This window comes from Triticum dicoccoides, chromosome 1B (assembly GCF_002162155.2).
Source record: "Triticum dicoccoides isolate Atlit2015 ecotype Zavitan chromosome 1B, WEW_v2.0, whole genome shotgun sequence".
In the NCBI taxonomy this organism is placed as follows: domain Eukaryota; kingdom Viridiplantae; phylum Streptophyta; class Magnoliopsida; order Poales; family Poaceae; genus Triticum; species Triticum dicoccoides.
The window spans coordinates 113009178-113030461 of record NC_041381.1 but is presented as its reverse complement, the minus strand read 5'-3'; positions in this window follow the sequence as shown (position 1 = coordinate 113030461).

Sequence of the window (21284 nt, the reverse complement as noted above, 5' to 3'; positions counted from 1 at the left end):
GTTCGTCGTTTCGAAGCACCACGTGATGATCGGGTGTGATAGATCCTTACGTTCACATACAACGGGTGTAAGACAGATTTACACATGCATAACACTTAGGGTTAACTTGACGAGCCTAGCATGTACAGACATGGCCTTGGAACATAGAGATCGAAAGGTCGAACACGAGTCGTATGGAAGATACGATCAACATGGAGATGTTCACCGATGATGACTAGTCCGTCTCACGTGATGATCGGACACGGCCTAGTCGACTCGGATCGTGTAACACTTAGATGACTAGAGGGATGTCTAATCTGAGTGGGAGTTCATTAAAATAATTTGATTAGATGAACTTAATTATCATGAACTTAGTCTCAAACTTTTGCAAAATATGTCTTGTAGATCAAATGGCCAACGCTCATGTCAACATGAACTTCAACGCGTTCCTAGAGAAAACCAAGCTGAAAGATGATGGCAACAACTATACGGACTGGGTCCGGAACCTGAGGATCATCCTCATAGCTGCCAAGAAAGCGTATGTCCTTGAAGCACCGTTAGGTGACCCACCTGCTCTCCCAGCGCTGCAAGACGATTTGAACGTTTGGCAGACACGTGCTGATGATTACTCCCTCGTTCAGTGCGGCATGCTTTACAGCTTAGAACCGGGGCTCCAAAAGCGTTTTGAGCAACACGGAGCATATGAGATGTTCGAGGAGCTGAAACTAGTTTTCCAAGCTCATGCCCGGGTCGAGAGATATGAAGTCTCCGACAAGTTCCATGGTTGTAAGATGGAGGAAAATAGTTCTATCAGTGAGCACATACTCAAAATGTCTGGGTTGCACAACCGCCTGTCCCAGCTGGACATTAACCTCCCGGACGAGGCGGTCATTGACAGAATCCTTCAGTCGCTCCCACCAAGCTACAAGAGCTTTGTGATGAACTACAATATGCAGGGGATGGTGAAGACCATTCCTGAAGTATTTTCAATGCTGAAGTCAGCAGAGGTTGAAATCAAGAAAGAACATCAAGTGTTGATGGTCAATAAGACCACTAAGTTCAAGAAGGGCAAGGGTAAGAAGAACTTCAAGAAGGACGGCAAAGATGTTGCCGCGCCCGGTAAGCCAGTTGCCGGGAAGAAGTCAAAGAATGGACCCAAGCCTGAAACTGAGTGCTTTTATTGCAAGGGGAAGGGTCACTGGAAGCGGAATTGCCCCAAATACTTAGCGGACAAGAAGGCCGGCAACACTAAAGGTATATTTGATATACATGTAATTGATGTGTACCTTACCAGTACCCGTAGTAACTCCTGGGTTTTTGATACCGGTCCCGTTGCTCACATTTGTAACTCACAGCAGGAGCTGCGGAATAAGCGGAGAATGGCGAAGGACGAGGTGACGATGCGCGTTGGGAATGGTTCCAAGGTCGATGTGATCGTTGTTGGCACGCTACCTCTACATTTACCTACGGGATTAGTTTTAAACCTCAATAATTGTTATTTAGTGCCAAGTTTGAGCATGAACAATGTATCTGGATCTCGTTTAATACGAGATGGCTACTCATTTAAATCCGAGAATAATGGTTGTTCTATTTATATGAGAGATATGTTTTATGGTCATGCCCCGATGGTCAATGGTTTATTCTTGATGAATCTCGAATGTAATATTACACATATTCATAGCGTGAATACCAAAAGATGTAAAGTTGATAACGATAGTCCCACATACTTGTGGCACTGCCGCCTTGGTCACATTGGTGTCAAGCGCATGAAGAAGCTCCATGCTGATGGACTTTTAGAGTCTCTCGATTATGAATCATTTGACACATGCGAACCATGCCTCATGGGAAAAATGACCAAGTCTCCGTTCACCGGAACAATGGAGCGAGCAACCAACTTGTTGGAAATCATACATACCGATGTGTGCGGTCCAATGAGTGTTGAGGCTCGCGGAGGATATCGTTATGTTCTCACTCTCACTGATGACTTGAGTATATATGGGTATGTCTACTTGATGAAACACAAGTCTGAGACCTTTGAAAAGTTCAAGGAATTTCAGAATGAAGTAGAGAATCAACGTGATCGAAAGATAAAATTCTTACGATCGGGTCGTGGAGGAGAATATTTAAGTCATGAATTTGGTACACACTTAAGAAAATGTGGAATCGTTTCACAACTCACGCCGCCTGGAACACCTCAGTGAAACGGTGTGTCCGAACATCGTAATCGCACTCTATTGGATATGGTGCGGTCTATGATGTCTCCTACCAATTTACCGCTATCATTTTGGGGATACGCTCTAGAGATAGCTACATTCACTTTAAATAGGGCACCGTCTAAATCCGTTGAGACGACACCGTATGAATTATGGTTTGGGAAGAAACCTAAGCTGTCGTTTCTAAAAGTTTGGGGATGCGATGCTCATGTCAAGAAACTTCAACCTGAAAAGCTCGAACCCAAGTCGGAAAAATACGTCTTCATAGGATACCCTAAAGAAACCATTGGGTATACCTTCTACTTAAGATCCGAGGGAAAGATCTTTGTTGCCAAGAACGGATCCTTTCTGGAAAAAGAGTTTCTCTCGAAAGAACTAAGTGGGAGGAGAGTAGAACTCGATGAAGTACTACCTCTTGAACAGGATAGTAGTGCAGCTCAGGAAAATGTTCTTGTGATGCCTACACCAACTGAAGAGGAAAATAATGATGATGATCAAGGTACTTTGGATCAAGTTGCTACTGAACTTCGTAGGTCCACAAGGACACGTTCCGCACCAGAGTGGTACGGCAACCCTGTCCTGGAAATCATGTTGTTGGACAATGGTGAACCTTCGAACTATGAAGAAGCAATGGCGGGCCCAGATTCCAACAAATGGCTAGAAGCCATGAAATCCGAGATAGAATCCATGCATGAAAACAAAGTATGGACTTTGACTGACTTGCCCGATGATCGGCGAGCCATAGAAAACAAATGGATCTTTAAGAAGAAGACGGACGCGGATGGTAATGTCACCATCTATAAAGCTCGACTTGTCGCTAAGGGTTATCGGCAAGTTCAAGGGATTGACTATGATGAGACTTTCTTTCCCGTAGCGAAGCTTAAGTCCGTGCGAATCATGTTAGCAATTGCCGCATACTATGATTATGAGATATGGCGGATGGACGTCAAAACGGCATTCCTTAACGGTTATCTTAAGGAAGAGCTGTATATGATGCAGCCGGAAGGTTTAGTCGATCCTAAGAACGCTAACAAAGTATGCAAGCTCCAGCGATCCATTTATGGGCTGGTGCAAGCATCTCGGAGTTGGAACATTCGCTTTGATGAGATGATCAAAGCGTTTGGGTTTATGCAGACTTATGGAGAAGCCTGCGTTTACCAGAAAGTGAGTGGGAGCTCTGTAGCATTTCTCATATTATATGTAGATGACATACTTTTGATGGGAAATGATATAGAATTCTTGGACAGCATTAAGGCCTACTTGAATAAGTGTTTTTCAATGAAGGACCTTGGAGAAGCTGCTTACATATTAGGCATCAAGATCTATAGGGATAGATCGAGATGCCTCATAGGTCTTTCACAAAGCACATACCTTGATAAGATTTTGAAGAAGTTCAAAATGGATCAGTCCAAGAAAGGGTTCTTGCCTGTATTGCAAGGTGTGAGATTGAGCTCGGCTCAATGCCCGACCACGGCAAAAGATAAAGAAGAGATGAGTGTCATCCCCTATGCTTCAGCCATAGGATCTATTATGTATGCCATGCTGTGTACCAGACCTGATGTAAACCTTGCCGTAAGTTTGGTAGGAAGGTACCAAAGTAATCCCGGCAAGGAACACTGGACAGCGGTCAAGAATATCCTAAAGTACCTGAAAAGGACGAAGGACATGTTTCTCGTTTATGGAGGTGACGAAGAGCTCGTCATAAAGGGTTACGTCGACGCTAGCTTCGACACAGATCTGGATGACTCTAAGTCACAAACCGGATACGTGTATATGTTGAATGGTGGAGCAGTAAGCTGGTGCAGCTGCAAGCAGAGCGTTGTGGCGGGATCTACATGTGAAGCGGAGTACATGGCAGCCTCGGAGGCAGCGCATGAAGCAATTCGGGTGAAGGAGTTCATCACCAACCTAGGAGTCATACCCAGTGCGTCGGGGCCGATCAAACTCTTCTGTGACAACACTAGAGCTATTGCCCTTGCCAAGGAGCCCAGGTTTCACAAGAAGACCAGGCACATCAAGCATCATTTCAACTCCATCCGTGAAAATGTTCAAGATGGAGACATAGATATTTGCAAAGTACATACGGATCTGAATGTCGCAGATCCGTTGACTAAACCTCTTCCGCGAGCAAAACATGATCAACACCAGATCTCTATGGGTGTTCGATTCATCACAATGTAACTAGATTATTGACTCTAGTGCAAGTGGGAGACTATTGGAAATATGCCCTAGAGGCAATAATAAAAGCATTATTATTATATTTCCTTGTTCATGATAATTGTCTTTTATTCATGCTATAATTGTATTATCCGGAAATCATAATACACGTGTGAATACATAGACCAAAATACGTCCCTAGTAAGCCTCTAGTTGACTAGCTCGTTGGTCAACAGATAGTCATGGTTTCCTGACTATGGACATTAGATGTCATTGACAACGGGATCACGTCATTAGGAGAATGACATGATGGACAAGACCCAATCCTAAGCATAGCACAAGATCGTGTAGTTCGTTTTGCTAGAGCTTTTCCAATGTCAAGTATCTCTTCCTTAGACCATGAGGACGTGTAACTCCCGGATACCGTAGGAGTGCTTTGGGTGTACCAAACGTCACAACGTAACTAGGTGACTATAAAGGTGCACTACAGGTATCTCCGAAAGTGTCTGTTGGGTTGACACGGATCAAGACTGGGATTTGTCACTCCGTATGACGGAGAGGTATCACTGGGCCCACTCAGTAGTGCATCATCATAATGAGCTCAAAGTGACCAAGTGTTTGGTCACGGGATCATGCATTACGATACGAGTAAAGTGACTTGCCAGTAACAAGACTGAATGAGGTATTGGGATACCAACGATCGAGTCTCGGGCAAGTAGCATACCGATTGACAAAGGGAATTGCATACGGGGTTGATTGAATCCTCGACATCGTGGTTCATCCGATGACATCATCGAGGAGCATGTGGGAGCCAACATGGGTATCCAGATCCCGCTGTTGGTTATTGATCGGAGAGCCGTCTCGGTCATGTCTGCGTGTCTCCCGAACCCGTAGGGTCTACACACTTAAGGTTCGGTGACGCTGGGGTTATTAGGAAGACTTGTATGTGATTACCGAATGTTGTTCGGAGTCCCGGATGAGATCCCGGACGTCACGTGGAGTTCCGGAATGGTCCGGAGGTGAAGATTTATATATGGGAAGTTGTCATGCGGACACCGGAAAGTTTCGGGGGCATATCGGTATTGTACCGGGGCCACCGGAGGGGTTCCGGGGGTCCACCGGGAGGGGCCACCCCTCCCGGGGGGGCCACATGGGCCGCATGGGGCATTAGCCAGCCCCTGGAGGGCTGGGCGCCCCCCCCCTTGGGCCCATGCGCCTAGGGTTTGGGGGGGAACCCTAGAGGGGGCGCCCCCCTTGCTTGGGGGGCAAGTCCCCCCTCCCTGGCCGCCGCCCCCCTCTAGATCCCATCTAGAGGGGCCGGCCCCCCTTGCCCCTTCCCCTATAAATAGAGGGGTGAGGGGAGGGCTGCACACCCAAGCCAAGGCGCAGCCCCTCCCCTCCCCAACACCTCTCCTCCTCCGTCACGAGCTTGGCGAAGCCCTGCCGGAGTACTGCTTCTCCACCAACACCACGTCGTCGTGCTGCCGTTGGAGCTGTCTTCCTCAACCTCTCCTTCCTCCTTGCTGGATCAAGACGGTGGAGACATCGTCCGTTCCGTACGTGTGCTGAACGCGGAGGTGCTGTCCATTCGGCACTTGGTCATCGGTGATCTGAATCACGTCGAGTACGACTCCATCATCACCGTTCCCTCGAATGCTTCCGCACACGATCTACAAGTGGTATGTAGATGCAAACTCACTCCCTTGACTCGTTGCTTAGATGAACTCATAGATGGGTCTTGGCGAAACCGTAGGAAAAATTTTAATTTTCTACAACGTTCCCCAACAGTGTGCACTATCAAAGGCCCATCCAACGGCTGGCGCCAAAGCAAACGGCTGACAGGAACGTCAAGACCATTGCTGAGTGCCTTGCTGGTAAGCTGAGACAGGAGCGTCAAGACCATTGCTGAGGGCCTTGATGATGAGCTGATCAATGTTGCTCAAGGATCGTCCAACTGGTCGACTGTTGATTCCTCTTCAGAAGCTGTATCAAGCAAACAGAAACCAATTCGGGAGAAGAACAAGTTTGATCAGTACCAGCTAAAAAGAGTTTTAGTTCTCTCAGACCCCCGTCGATTGCCCGCAGTCGATGGCGGTCTCGGGGACTACACCCAGTGGGTGCACTAAGCGTGCCCGCTCTGGAGTAATCTCCACTAGGTATGGCCTGACCAGTCCGAGTGATGAACAACAACAAAAAGATAGGCTCTAAGACTCCTGCCGACTGCCCGCAGTCGACTGCAGTCTCGGGGACTACACCTAGTGGGCGCACTCAGCGTGCCCCCACTGAAATGGTATCCACTCGGAACGGTCAGCCTAGTCCGAGTGACGGCCAAACAACAAAAAAAGACACGTTCCAGGCGTGAAGAAATTCCGAGTAATCAGCTACTCGATGCAGGACCAGCTCCAAATCACTCCAAAAAAATTGCTATAAGGTGAGTTTAAGGCTCCTCCGTGGACCTGTTTTGAGCCTTCTTCTAGGACTCAAAGCGTGAAACTCATAAGTTTGGATCTAGAGCCGACTCGTATTGGCGTTCCTCCGGGATAAGGATGACATCTCACCGAGAGAGCAGTCCATGCGTCAATCTTGTTGCCTGGATTTAATGAGACATCCATATTCTGATCACGAGTTAACCTCTTCCGAGAGATGATCGAATGTCACCAAGTTGCTCCTCGCGGGCACTTACCCCAGATCAGTCGGAAGCGCAGTACCGGAATCCATTGAGATTTTGTTCAAACCTTGGTTTTCTGAAAGTACGATCATAGGTACCGAGTATTTCCGTAATTACTCAGGCCAAGTTGTGTCTTTCACGAACTCATTCTGCAAAGTCGCAATCTATTCGGGGGCTAATGTTGGGGATACACATAACAGGTAGGCCCACAAAGGGCCGGAGTATCATAAAGCATGGGGTCCACACAACATGTGGGTCCAGATAAATTTCATACAGACATACTATCCACTCGGATGACCATCAAGTCACTCGGACGACAACAACCACTCGGAGCACCTGATCTCACTCAGATATGCGAAGACCAGCAGTCGATAAGGCACTTGAAGCATCATCTTAGTAGTAGGCTGAGTTATAGCATTAACGCCCCCACTTTGTAACATAGGAGGTGAGGGGGTGGCGCACTCTATATAAGCCACCCCCACCACTAGACTAGGGGGGCTCTTTTCTTCCACATCTCTCTCTTTTCACCATTAGTCTCAGGACTTAGCTCAGGCATGGGGATCCGTTCCTCACTCTCACATACACATTGTAATCTCCGGATATATACTCAGAAAAAACAAAGCCTCTCCGGAGCACGAGACATAGGGTTGTTATCTCCACCATGAGAGGCCCGAACTCGCTAAAACCACCGTGTCACCCATATGCATCTTGATAGATCATGCATCGTTACCCTATACCTTATTATTGTCGGAATCGTTCCCACGACAGCCCCCACATCGGAATCACTTGCGGGTACTCAATGAGCCAACCCAACTTTAGTCACCAACTGTATAGTATGTAGGTATGTATTGTATATACCCATGATCACCTCCCGAGAGATCACGGCCCGATAGTATAGCAAGGCAGACTGACAAGAATGTAGGGCCAATGATGATAAACTAGCATCCTATACTAAGCATTTAGGATTGCGGTTAAGGTATCAACAACTGTAGCAACAATGACAGGCTATGCAATAGAATAGGATCAATCAAAATAGTAACATGCTACACTACTCTAATGCAAGCAGTAGAGAGAAGAATAGGCGATATATGGTGATCAAGGGGGGGGCTTGCCTAGTTGCTTTGGTAAGAAGGGCTCGTCAACTCCGTAGTCAAACTGGGCAGCATCAGCGTCTGTCTCATAGTCTACCGGAGAGAAGAGGGGTAAGAAACAATAAATACAATGCAAACATAAGCATGAGATGCATGACATGACAATGAGCGGTGCTAGGTGTGCCCTAACACGGTAGTAGGTGATACCGGTGAAAGGGGGAAACATCAGGAAAGTATCCCTGGGGTTTCGCATTTTCGGACAGATGAACCGGAGATGAAATGTTGCAAGTTCGCTATGCTAAGGATGCGTGGCTGAAGAACGGGCTGCGTATTCGGATTCGTCTCGATGTTCTGAGAAACTTTCATGTACAAAGTATTTTCATCCGAGTTACGGTTTATTTTCTATGATTTCTCAAAGTTTTATCCATTTTTGAAATTAACTTTAATTCAAAAAATAAAAGTCAAAATGCTATATGCACCCACAAGTGTACATAGAAGTGTACCTGTGGCTGACATGTGGGTCCAGGGGGTCCAGTTGACCAGTCAAACTTTGACTGGTCAACAGGGGGTGGGGCCCCTGTCATTCACTGTTTGTCTAATTAATTTTAGCTCCAGCTAATCTAGTGATTAGGCTAATCCAAACAGGTTAATTAAGTAACTTATTAATGAATTAATTAGTTAATTTAATAATTTAATTAACATTTTTAATTTTTTAGTAAGTTTTATTTTCTGTTCTTTTATACAGGAGCGGGCCCACTGTCATAGGCCCAGGGGGGTTAACGGGGCGGTTAACCAGGCGTCAGGACGGGGGTTAATGAGCGGTGGCGCCCTGCGGGCACATGCCCAGATCGACAGGAGGGGGCATCAGCCATGGGCGCGGCAAGGCAGGTCGTCGGAGGCGACAGTGACGAGACCACAGCAGGGCGGGCCACGGCAGGTGCGAGCGCTCCGGGAAGGAGCAGCACGGCGGGCGGCTCAAGCGAGGGCAGGGGCGCGGTCTACGGCGATGTAAGCAGGGGAGAAGAGAGGGGGCGGAAGGTGCTCCCATCGGAGCATGTAGGGGGGGCCCAGGGGAGCCAGAGGAACCCTGCCGGCGAGGTCCAGCGGCCGGATGAGCGGCAGGCGCGAGGGCCATGCACAGATGCGGGTTGCGGGAGGCCTTCGTGTGGAGGTTGAGAAGTCGCAGGGACGGAGCCGACGAGGGAGGCGCAGCAGGAAGGGATCCGCGAGAAGGAGGCCAAGGTGGCGGTGCTCGGCGCCGGCGGGGCGACGGGCTGCGGCGTCGAGCGACGAGGGCGTCGGCTGCCGTCGAGGCCAAGGTGAGGTCGGTGGCGACCCGTGGGGAGGAGGACGACGAAGACAGCGGCGGTGGAGACAACGACGTCCGGAGCGAGCGCGGTGACGATGGTCCTCAGGCGGGGGGGACTCCGGGCGGCGTCTTGGCGCTGGCGTGGATCGAGCCCCCGATCCAGATCGGATCGGGAGGGGGAGAGGAGAGACGTGGGGAGTGGGGGGAGTGTGCGGTCAGGGGGAGTTAGGGTTTTCCCCCTGGTGGGGATATGGAGGGGGGTTGGGCCGGTTGGTGGGTTGGCCGGCTCGGCCATCTTTCCCAGTTGGCCAGGGGGGTCCTTTTTTTTTGCTTTCTGTTTTATTCTTTTCTTTTACTTATTTTTCCTTTACTGTTTTCTATTATTTCCAATATACTTTAGTTTTAGTAAAATATAAAGTTAGTTCCTAAAATAGTGTTACTACATATTCTAATGCCACAAAAACTTGGGCAACTAGATAAAATATTTTAATATTTTATTAATCATAAAAGGCATTTAATTAATTGTTTTGCTACTATTTTATTTACTTTGGGACAATCGAACACTTCCAAAGAGGTTGGTTTCTCCGCCATAATCAACTATGCATTATCTGGCATGACCCGAACATTTTAGTTTCATCGTTTGAAAACTTTTGTTTTTTTGCCTTATTTTTAATTTGAGTTCGAATTCGAACTAACACGAGATTAGTGACAGTAATAGAGGTGACATGGCTTCATTAGCACAGGTTCACTGTAGCTTAAGTATCCGGGCGTCACATGCCTCTAAGTCGTGCTTCGACACATGGGAGATATAGCCGCATTGTGGGTGTTACAACTCATTAGTTCCCAAGAATGTGGCATTTTAAGCCCTTTACCCGAATATCCGTTATACTCAATGTCCATTATACTTCATGGTGGGACTATGGTATGGTGCTAGCTTTATGAAATAAACGGTCATCATTCGCAATTGTTCAAAGTTACTTAACTTGTTTATTGTATTTCAAACTTCTAAATCAGATGCTTGATTTTTTTCTTAAAATGTAAAATGGGAATGTGTGTAAAAGGACTGCTCATTTTATTGCATGGAAAAAATGACCAAGTTACTGAATTTCATTTGTAGGTACCATACAATGTTAGTGAGGACAGTGATTGGGAGCTTGAGATTTTCGAAGTAAAGAGGTGCTTGGAGGAGGCATGCGTCGCAGGTTTGACTGTTCGGGCTATGGTGATCATAAACCCTAGATATCCAATGGGATAGGTGTGCAAACGGATATTTGCAATAACATAAAAAAATCTAAAAGGTTCGCTCAAATACTGTTGAAACTCAAAATCTACAAGCTTTGATGTAGGTACTTATTGTGACCGAGCAGGAGGAGATAGTAGAATTTTGTCAAAAAGAAGGTTTTATTATGCTTGTCGATGAAGTTTGCACTTGGTAAACTGCGGTAGTTTTGTGACACAGATGCGTGTGTAGACATCCTACATTTGTATAAATGTATTTACAGGTATACCAAGGCAAGCTCTATATGGAGGATAGGAAGTTCAGTTCTTTCAAGAAAGTTGCCAGATCACTTGGGTGTGACGAGAATGGCATCTCCATAGTGTCATTTCATTCGGGGGTAAACTTTTGTTCATTAGAAACACAGTTCATAGCGTCTGGAAAATAAGCCTTAGAGTAGACACCCATGGTATGTTTTTCATCATCTAAACTTGGCAGGGTACACTGGAGAATGTGGCAGAAGGGGAAGCTACATGTTTATATGTAGTTTTGGAGATGATGTGATGGGTGAGATTCCCAAGGTGGCTTCTGTGACTCTTTGCCCCAACATAACTGGTGACTTGCGATGGATCCACCAAAGGCTCGTTCTGTTGGGGAATGCAGTAATTTCAAAAAAAAAATCCTACGACCACGTAAGATCTATCTAGGAAATGCATGGCAACGAGAGGGGAGAGTGTGTCCACATACCCTCGTAGACCGAAAGCGGAAGCGTTAGTTAACGCAGTTGATATAGTCGAACGTCTTCGCGATCCAACTGATCCAAGTACCGAACGTACGGCACCTCCGCGTTCAGCACACGTTCATCTCGATGACGTCCCTTGTACTCTTGATCTAGTTGTGGCCGAGGGAGAGTTTCGTCAGCACGACGGCGTGGCGACAGTGATGATGAAATTATCGGCACAGGGCTTCGCCTAGGCACTACGACGATATGACCGAGGTGTGTAACTGTGGAGGGGGGCACCGCACATGGCTAAAAGATCAACTTGTGTGTCTATGGGGTTCCCCTTGGCCACGTATATAAAGGAGGGGGAGGAGGAGGCCGGCCAAGAGGGGACGCGCGCCATGGGGGGAGTCCTACTAGGACTCCAAGTTGGAGAAGGGGGGAGGAGGAGGAGGAGAGAAGGAAGGAGGGGGGAGCCGCCCCCTCCCCTTGTCCAATTCGGATAGGGGCAACGGGGGTGCGCACCACCTCCTGGCCGGCCCTCTCTCTTCTCCACTAAGGCCCATGAGGCCCAATAACTTCCCGGAGGGGGTTTCGGTAACCCCCGGTACTCCGAAACTTATCGGAAATGACCCAAACCATTCTGGTGTCCGAATGTAGCCTTCCAATATATCAATCTTTATGTTTCGACCATTTCGAGACTCCTCGTCACGTCCGTGGTCTCATCCGGGACTCCGAACAAACTTTGGTCATCAAAACACATAACTCATAATACAAATCTTCATCAAACGTTAAGTGTGCGGACCCTACGGGTTCGAGAACTATGTAGACATGACCGAGACATATCTCCGGTTAATAACCAATAGCAGAACCTAGATGCTCATATTGGCTCCTACATATTCTATGATGATCTTTATCGGTCAAACCGCATAACAACGTGTGTTGTTCCCTTCGCCACTGGTATGTTACTTGCCCGAGATTTGACTGTCGGTATCATCATACCTAGTTCAATCTCTTTACCGGCGAGTCTCTTTACTCGTTCTGTAATACTTCATCCTGTAACTAACTCATTAATCACAATGCTTGCAAGGCTTATAGCGATGAGCATTACCAAGAGGGCCCAAAGATACCTCTCCGAAACACGGAGTGAAAAATCCTAATCTCGATTTATGACAACCCAACAAACACCTTCAGAGACACCTATAGAGCATCTTTATAATCACCCATTTATGTTGTGACGTTTGACAGCACACAAAGTGTTCCTCCGGTATTCGGGAGTTGCATAATCTCATAGTCTGAGGAACTTGTGTAAGTCATGAAGAAAGCAGTAGCAATGAAACTGTAAAGATCATAATGCTAAGCTAACAGATGGGTCATGTCCATCACATCATTCTCCTAATGATGTGATCCCGTTCATCAAATGAAAACACATGTCTATGGTTAGGAAACATAACCATCTTTGAAACGAGCTAGTCAAGTAGAGGCATACTAGGGACAATATGTTTTGTCTATGTATTCACACATGTACTAAGTTTCCGGTTAATACAATTCTAGCATGAATGATGAACATTTATCATGAAATAAGGAAATAAATAATAACTTCATTATTGCCTCTAGGGCATATTTCCTTAGCCTCCCGCTTGCACTAGAGTCAATAATCTAGATTACATAGTAATGATTCTAACACCCAAGAGCTTTGGTGCTGATCATGTTTTTCTCGTGGAAGAGGCTTAGTCAACGGGTCTGCAACAATCAGATCCGGATGTATCTTGCAAATCTCTATGTCCCTCTCCGGCACTTGATGACGGATGGAATTGAAGCGTCTTTTGATGTGCTTGGTTCTCTAATGAAATTTGGATTCCTTTGCCAAGGCAATTACACCAGTATTGTCACAAAAGATTTTCATTGGACCCGATGCACTAGGTTTGACAGCTAGATCGAATATGAACTCCTTTATCCAGACTCCTTCATTTGCTGCTTCCGAAGCAGCAATGTACTCCGCTTCACACATAGATCCCGCCACGACGCTCTGCTTGGAACTGCACCAACTAACAGCTCCTCCATTCAATAAAAATATGTATCCGGTTTGCGACTTAGAGTCATCTGGTTTAGTGTCAAATCTTGTATCAACGTAACCGTTTATGAAGAGCTCTTCTTCACCTCCATAAATGAGAAACATATCCTTATTCCTTTTCAGGCATTTCAGGATGTTCTTGACCGTTGTCCAGCACTCCACTCCGGGATTACTTTGGTACCTCCCTACTATGCTTATAGCAAGGCACACATCAGGTCTGGTACACAGCATTGCATACATGATAGAACCTATGGCTGAAGCATAGGGAATGACTTCCATTTTCTTCTCTATCTTCTGTGGTGGTCGGGCGATCAGTCTGACTCAACTTCACACCTTGCAACATTGGCAAGAACCCTTTCTTTGACTGATCCATTTTGAACTTCTTCAAAACTTTATCAAGGTATGTGCTTTGTGAAAGTCTAATTAAGCATCTTGATCAATCTCTATAGATCTTGATGCCCAATATGTAAGCAGCTTCACCGAGGTCTTTCATGGAAAAACTCTTATTCAGGTATCCCTTTATGCTATCCAGAAATTCTATATCATTTCCAATCAACAATATGTCATCCACATATAATATTAGAAATGCTACAGAGCTCCCACTCACTTTCTTGTAAATACAGGCTTCTCCAAAAGTCTGTATAAAACCATATGCTTTGATAAAACTACCAAAGCATTTATTCCAACTCTGAGAGACTTGCACCAGTCCATAAATGGATCGCTGGAGCTTGCACACTTTGTTGGCACCCTTTGGATTGACAAAACCTTCTAGTTGCATGTAATGCCCCGGATGTAACTTTCCATATTTGTAACTCCAACTCTTGCCATTTCCGGCTATGTGATATATTATTTTCTCTGTGGTTGGGTTTTTGTCTTCCGTTTTGCATTTTGTTCATGTCATGCATCTCATCTCATGGCATCATCAGCATTGCATCCGCATTGTTTTCTCAAAACTCTTAGTCCGTTTGTAGTTGCCACGTATCTCCGTCGTTATCGTTGTCCATCCCAAGACCAACCACACACTTGCACATATTGGTCTTATCTCCCTCTGCACAACCACCGAACCCCTTTTGCGCGTGTCCGAAAACTGTTCCGAATCCGAACCGTGCTGTCATGACCGATGAATCTGGATCATCCCCAAACATCTCTAAAACATCCACGTTTTCTTATTTGGGTTACCTAACCTATTTATTCTCGACCGCCCGATTACGATCGGACGGACCGAGTTAACCCCTACCCTAATCCGTCCATTCCGCCCGCCGCCGCCAGCCCACCTGGTCTCCTCCTCGGCTTCCTCATCGAGCCAACCACCATCCATCCCGATCCACCTCCCTCCAACCAAAGCCTCCGACCACCTCTCGTGATTTCCGCACCACCAAAAATCCCCAGCAGCCACAACCCTCGACCTCGTCAGCCCCGTCGCCGCCGGCGACCTCAACCACCAGGGTGTCGCCCTCATCCACCAGGCCAGGAGCCCGAGCTCCTTCTCCTGCATTCGTGCCCTGCCTCCGCAAGCCGCTGCCCGCCGGAACAGCACCAACCCCTGCGGCCACCTCTGCTTCTCGTATGCAACAGCAGACGGAGCTCCCTTCGATGTTGGGCGCCACCAACAGATGAGCACCTTCACTCTCTCCCTTGTTCCTCCTCCCTCCTGTGGCTTCCTCTGCCTCTCATCCATCCTCTCTCTTCTTTGTACAGGCGCTCCCCGCGCCATGGAAGCCACCGCAGGCCTCCACGTCGAGCTCCGCCGCCCCTGGATCTCCTCTCCCCGTGGAGCTACTCGAGCCCTGCCCAGAGCAGCCAAGCCGCCGGTGAGCTCCTCCGCCGCGCGCACCCCCAACTCCTCTCCTTCTCTCTGAATGTGCTCCCTCCCTGTCTTTCTTCCACAGGGAACTGACGCCGCCCCTGAGCTCTGCCTGCGCCGTTGTTGCCCAGATCCGGTGCCGGCCAGCCGGATCCGCCCCGTCTCCACCTCGCCGACCTTCCCTACAGCCCGCCGTCGCTCCCCTTCAAGTCCCACACCGTCGTTGCTCTCCCCTGCTGCTGCTGCTATTTCCCCCTATCGAACGAACGAGCACCCCACCCCGCGTTGACCAGTCCAGCGCCAGCCTAGACGAGCGCCACTCGCCGCACGAGGCCTCCTCTGCTTCGCTCGCAGCCCAGATGCCCAACGCCTCCTCAAGCCTAATGTGAGCAGCCCGGTCCATCCAGATTCAGCCCATGTAGTTTTATTTCCATCCGTTTGTGATTTTGTCTATTTTCCAGAGAAACTGCATATTTACAGATTGACCCCTGTTGTTCATGCATTTAATATCTCACGAAGCATGCATCATATGTAAATAATTTATATATGAAAAATGCTTAGTTTTTCATGTAGTTTCATAATATGCAACATTAATCCACGTTTAAAACGTTTAAATTGATGATTGCTTTATTTTTCTTAAATGCCATGCTAAAATGATTTATTTCATAACTAAATAATTATAGCTCCAATTTTAATAAACTTTATATGTAAATGGGGTGGAAAATGCATAGATTAACTTGGTGCACTTACTTTGCATGTTTAACAACTCTAAAGTATGTTTTAGGGCAGAACAGTACCAAATTCGAAATATGGACATGAGGATTTTCCGGAATTGTTGTTTGTTATTTCCGACCTCATTTAAACTTGCCTAAATAGTTAGTTTACTTATGCTTCACCTCTTGCCATGTTTAAAACATTTAATATTCTTGAGTAGCTAATCGAGAGCGAACTAAATAATTCGAATGTGGTGTTTCGTCAATAGGCAACTCGTTGCATATTGAGCTCTACTTAACTTGTAGTGTTGTCTGTGCACTTTGCCATGCTTTGTGATGCTTTTAAACCGGACATGCATCATACTTGTTTGTGCATCATGCCTTGTTTATGCTTGTGTGTTTACTATGTTGTTTGCTTCTTTCCGGTGTTGCTTCTTCTTGATAGTTCCGGTAATGTTGCGATTGTGAGGATTCGATCGACTACGTTGGTTCATCTACTTCTTGGATTCGTTCTTCTTCCTTGCGGGATTTCAGGCAAGATGACCATTACCCTCGATATCACTTCTATCTTTGCTTGCTAGTTGCTTCGTTCTATCGCTATGTTGCGCTACCTATCACCTATTTACCATGCCTTCCATATTGCTATGTCAAACCTCTAACCCACCTTCCTAGCAAACCGTTGCTTGGCTATGTTACCGCTTTGCTCAGTCCCTCTTATAGCGTTGTTAGTTGCAGGTGAAGTTGAAGATTTCTCCATGTTGGACAGAATTATTTTGGGATATCACAATATCTCTTATTTAATTAATGCATCTATATACTTGGTAAAGGGGAGAAGGCTTGGCCTTATGCCTGGTATTTTGTTCCGCTCTTGCCTCCCTAGTTTCCGTCATACCAGTGTTATGTTCCTTGATTTTGCGTTCCTTACGCGGTTGGGTGATTTATGGGACCCCCTTGATAGTTTGCTTTGAATAAAACTTCTCCAGCAAGGCCCAACCTTGGTTTTAACATTTGCCACCTAAGCCTTTTTCCCTTGGGTTTTGCAGACTCAAGGGTCATCTTATTTTACCCCCCCACCCCCACCCCCCGTGGCCACTGCTCCTCCGAGTGTTGGTCCAAACTGAGTGTCTATGCCAACCCAATGTCTGGCTCATCCGGTGAGCCCTGAGAACGAGATACTTGCGACTCCTATCGGGATTTGTCGGCACATCGGGCGGCTTTGCTGGTCTGGTTTTACCATTGTCGAAATGTCTTGTCAACCGGGATTCCGAGACTGATCGGGTCTTCCTGGGAGAAAGAATATCCTTCGTTGACCGTGAGAGCTTGTGATGGGCTAAGTTGGAACACCCCTGCAGGGTATAAACTTCCGAGAGCCGTGCCCGCGGTTACGTGTGATACGTCCATTTTGCATCATGCTTTTATATCAATATTTATTGCATTATGGGTTGTTATTTCACGTTATGTCACAATACTTATGGCTATTCTCTCTTATTTTACAAGGTTTACATGAAGAGGGAGAATGCCGGTAGCTGGAATTCTGGGCTGGAAAAGGAGCAAATATTGGAGACCTATTCTGCGCAACTCCAAAAGTCCTGAAACTCCACGGAATATCTTAAAATTAATAAATAAAAATTGTCGCCAAAGATCAAGGCCAGGGGGCCCACACCCTGCACACAAGGGTGCCCCCCCCCGGGGCGCACCCCCCTACCTCGTGGGCCCCCTGGTGGCTCTCTGACGCCCATCTTCTCCTATATGAAGTCTTTCGATCAGAAAAAAATAGAAGCCAACCTTTCGGGACGAGACTCCGCCGCCATGAGGCGGAACCTTGGTGGAACCAATCTAGGGCTACGGCAGAGCTAATCTGCCGGGGACACTTCCCTCCGGGAGGGGGAAATCATCACCAACGCTCCTCTCATCGGGAGAGGGCAATCTCCATCAACATCTTCACCAGCACCATCTCATCTCCAAACCCTAGTTCATCTCTTGTATCCAATTCTTGTCTCCAAGTCCGGGATTGGTGCTAGTAGGTTGCTAGTAGTGTTAATTACTCCTTGTAGTTGATGCTAGTTGGTTTATTTGGTGGAAGATCATATGTTCAGATCCTTTATGCATATTATTACCCCTCTGATTATGAACATGAATATGCTTTGTGAGTAATTACGTTTGTTCCTGAGGACAAGGGAGAAGTCTTGCTATTAGTAGTCATGTGAATTTGGTATTCGTTCAATATTTTGATAAGATGTATGTTGTCTAGGCTCTAGTGGTGTTATGTGAATGTCGACTACATAACACTTCACCATTATTTGGGCCTAGAGGAAGGCATTGGGAAGTAATAAGTAGATGATGGGTTGCTAGAGTGACAGAAGCTTAAACCCTAGTTTATGCGTTGCTTTGTAAGGGGCTGATTTGGATCCATATGTTTCATGCTATGGTTAGGTTTACCTTAATACTTTTGTTGTAGTTGCGGATGCTTGCAATAGAGGTTAATCATAAGTGGGATGCTTGTTCAAGTAAGAACAGCACCCAAGCGCCGGTCTACCCACATATCAAATTATCAAAGTACTGAACGCGAATCATATGAGCATGATGAAAACTAGCTTGACGATATTCCCATGTGTCCTCGGGAGCACTTTTCCTATTATAAGAGTTTGTCCAGGCTTGTCCTTTGCTACAAAAAGGATTGGGCCACCTTGCTGCACTTTATTTACATTTGTTACTTGTTGCTCGTTACAATTTATCTTATCACAAAACTATCTGTTACCACTTATTTCAGTACTTGCACAGAATACCTTGCTGAAAACCGCTTATCATTTCCTTCTGCTCCTCGTTGGGTTCGACACTCTTACTTATAGAAAGGACTATGATAGATCCCCTATACTTGTGGGTCATCAAGATTCTTTTCTGGCACCGTTGCCGGGGAGTGTAGTGCCTTTGGTAGGTGGAATTTGGTAAGGAAAAATTTATATAGTGTGCTGAAATTTTCTGTCACTTGTTACTATGGAAAGTAATTCTCTGAGGGGCTTGTTCGGGGTATCTTCACCCCGTCCCGTAGAGCAAAGAGTTGCTCCTCAACCTACTGAACCTAGTGAACCTATTGAAAATGAAACTCCTTTTGAAATTCCTTCGGGTATGATGGAAAAACTGCTAGCTAACACTTTTACAGGAGATGGAACAAAGCATCCTGATGAACATCTACTCTATGTAGATGAAGTTTGTGGACTATTTAAGCTTGCAGGTATACCCGATGATGTTGTTAAGAAGAAGGCCTTCCCTTTATCTTTGAAGGGAGACGCATTGACATGGTATAGGCTATATGATGATACGAGATCATGGAACTATAAAAGATTGAAATTGGAATTTCATCAAAAGTATTACCCTATGCATCTTGTTCATCATGATCGCAATTATATATATAATTTTTGGCCTCGCGAAGGAGAAAGCATCGCTCAAGCTTGGGAAAGGCTTAAATCAATGTTATATTCATGCCCCAATCATGAGCTCCCAAGAGAAGTAATTATTCAATATTTTTATGCTCGGCTTTCTGATAACAATCACACCATGCTCGATACTTCTTGTGCTGGCTCTTTTATGATGAAGACTATTGAATTTAAATGGAATTTATTGGATAGAATTAAACGCAACTCTGAAGATTGGGACCTCGACGAAGGTAAGGAGTCAGGTATGACACCTAAGTTTGATTGTGTTAAATCTTTTATGGATACCGATATTTTCCGTAAGTTTAGCACTAAATATGGACTTGACTCTGAGATAGTAGCTTCTTTCTGTGAATCTTTTGCTACCTATGTTGATCTCCCCAAGGAGAAGTGGTTTAAATATCATCCTCCCATAGAAGTAAAAGTAGCTGCACCTATTAAAGTTGAAGAAAAGACTGTCACTTATAATGATCCTATTGTTCCCACTTCTTATGTTGAGAAACCACCTTTCCGTGTTAGAATGAAGGATCATGCTAAAGCTTCAACTGTTGTTCGTAAAAGCAATATAAGAACTTATACACCTCCTGAGCAAGTCAAAGTAGAACCTAATATTGCTATTGTTAAAGATCTCTTGTCTGATAATATTGATGGGCATGTTATTCAATTCTATGGTGAAACTGCTAGAATTGCTAAACCTTGTGCTAGAGATAAACATAGACATGTGGTAGGCGTGCCTGTTATTTCTGTTAAAATAGGAGATCATTGTAATCATGGCTTATGTGATATGGGTGCTAGTGCTAGTGTAATACCCATTGACTTATACAAAGAAATTATGCATGATATTGCACCAGTTGAGTTAGAAGATATTGATGTTACAATTAAACTTGCCAATAGAGATACTATATCTGCAATGGGAATTGTTAGAGATGTCGAAGTCTTGTGTGGAAAAACCAAATATCCCGCTGATTTTCTTGTTCTTGGTTCTCCACAAGATAGCTTTTGTCCCATTATATTTGGTAGACCCTTCTTGAATACTGTTAATGCTAAGATAGACTGCGAAAAGAATGTTGTTACTATTGGCTTGGATGATATGGTTCATGAGTTTAATTTCTCTAAATTTAGTAAACAACATCGTGAGGAAGAATTTCCTAGTAAATATGAAATTATTGGTCTTGCTTCTATTGCCGTACCTCCTAGTGATCCTTTAGAACACTATTTGCAAGACCATGAAAATGATATGTTCATGAACGAAAGAAGGGAAATAGATGAAGTATTCTTTAAACAGGAACCTATTCTGCAACACAATTTGCCTGTTGAAATCCTAGGGGATCCTCCTCCACCCAAGGGTGATCCCGTGTTTGAGCTTAAACCGTTGCCTGATAATCTTAAATATGCTTATCTTGATGAAAAGAAAATATATCATGTCATTATTAGTGCTAACCTTTCAGAGCATGAAGAAGAGAGATTATTGAAAACTCTGAAGAAGCACCGTGCCGCTATTGGATATACTCTTGATGATCTTAAGGGCATCAGTCCCACTCTATGTCAACATAAAATAAATTTGGAAGCGGATGCCAAAGCAGTTCGTGATCCTCAATGATGTTTGAATCCTAAAATGAAAGAAGTGGTAAGAAAATAAATACTCAAGCTTCTGGAGGCAAGTATAATCTATCCCGTTGCTGATAGTCAGTGGGTAAGTCCTGTCCATTGTGTCCCTAAGAAGGGAGGTATTACTGTTGTCCCTAATGATAAAGATGAATTGATTCTGCAAAGAATTATCACAGGTTATAGGATGGTAATTGATTTCCGCAAATTAAATAAGGCTACTAAGAAAGATCATTACCCCTTACCTTTTATTGATCAAATGCTAGAAAGATTATGCAAACATACACATTATTGCTTTCTAGA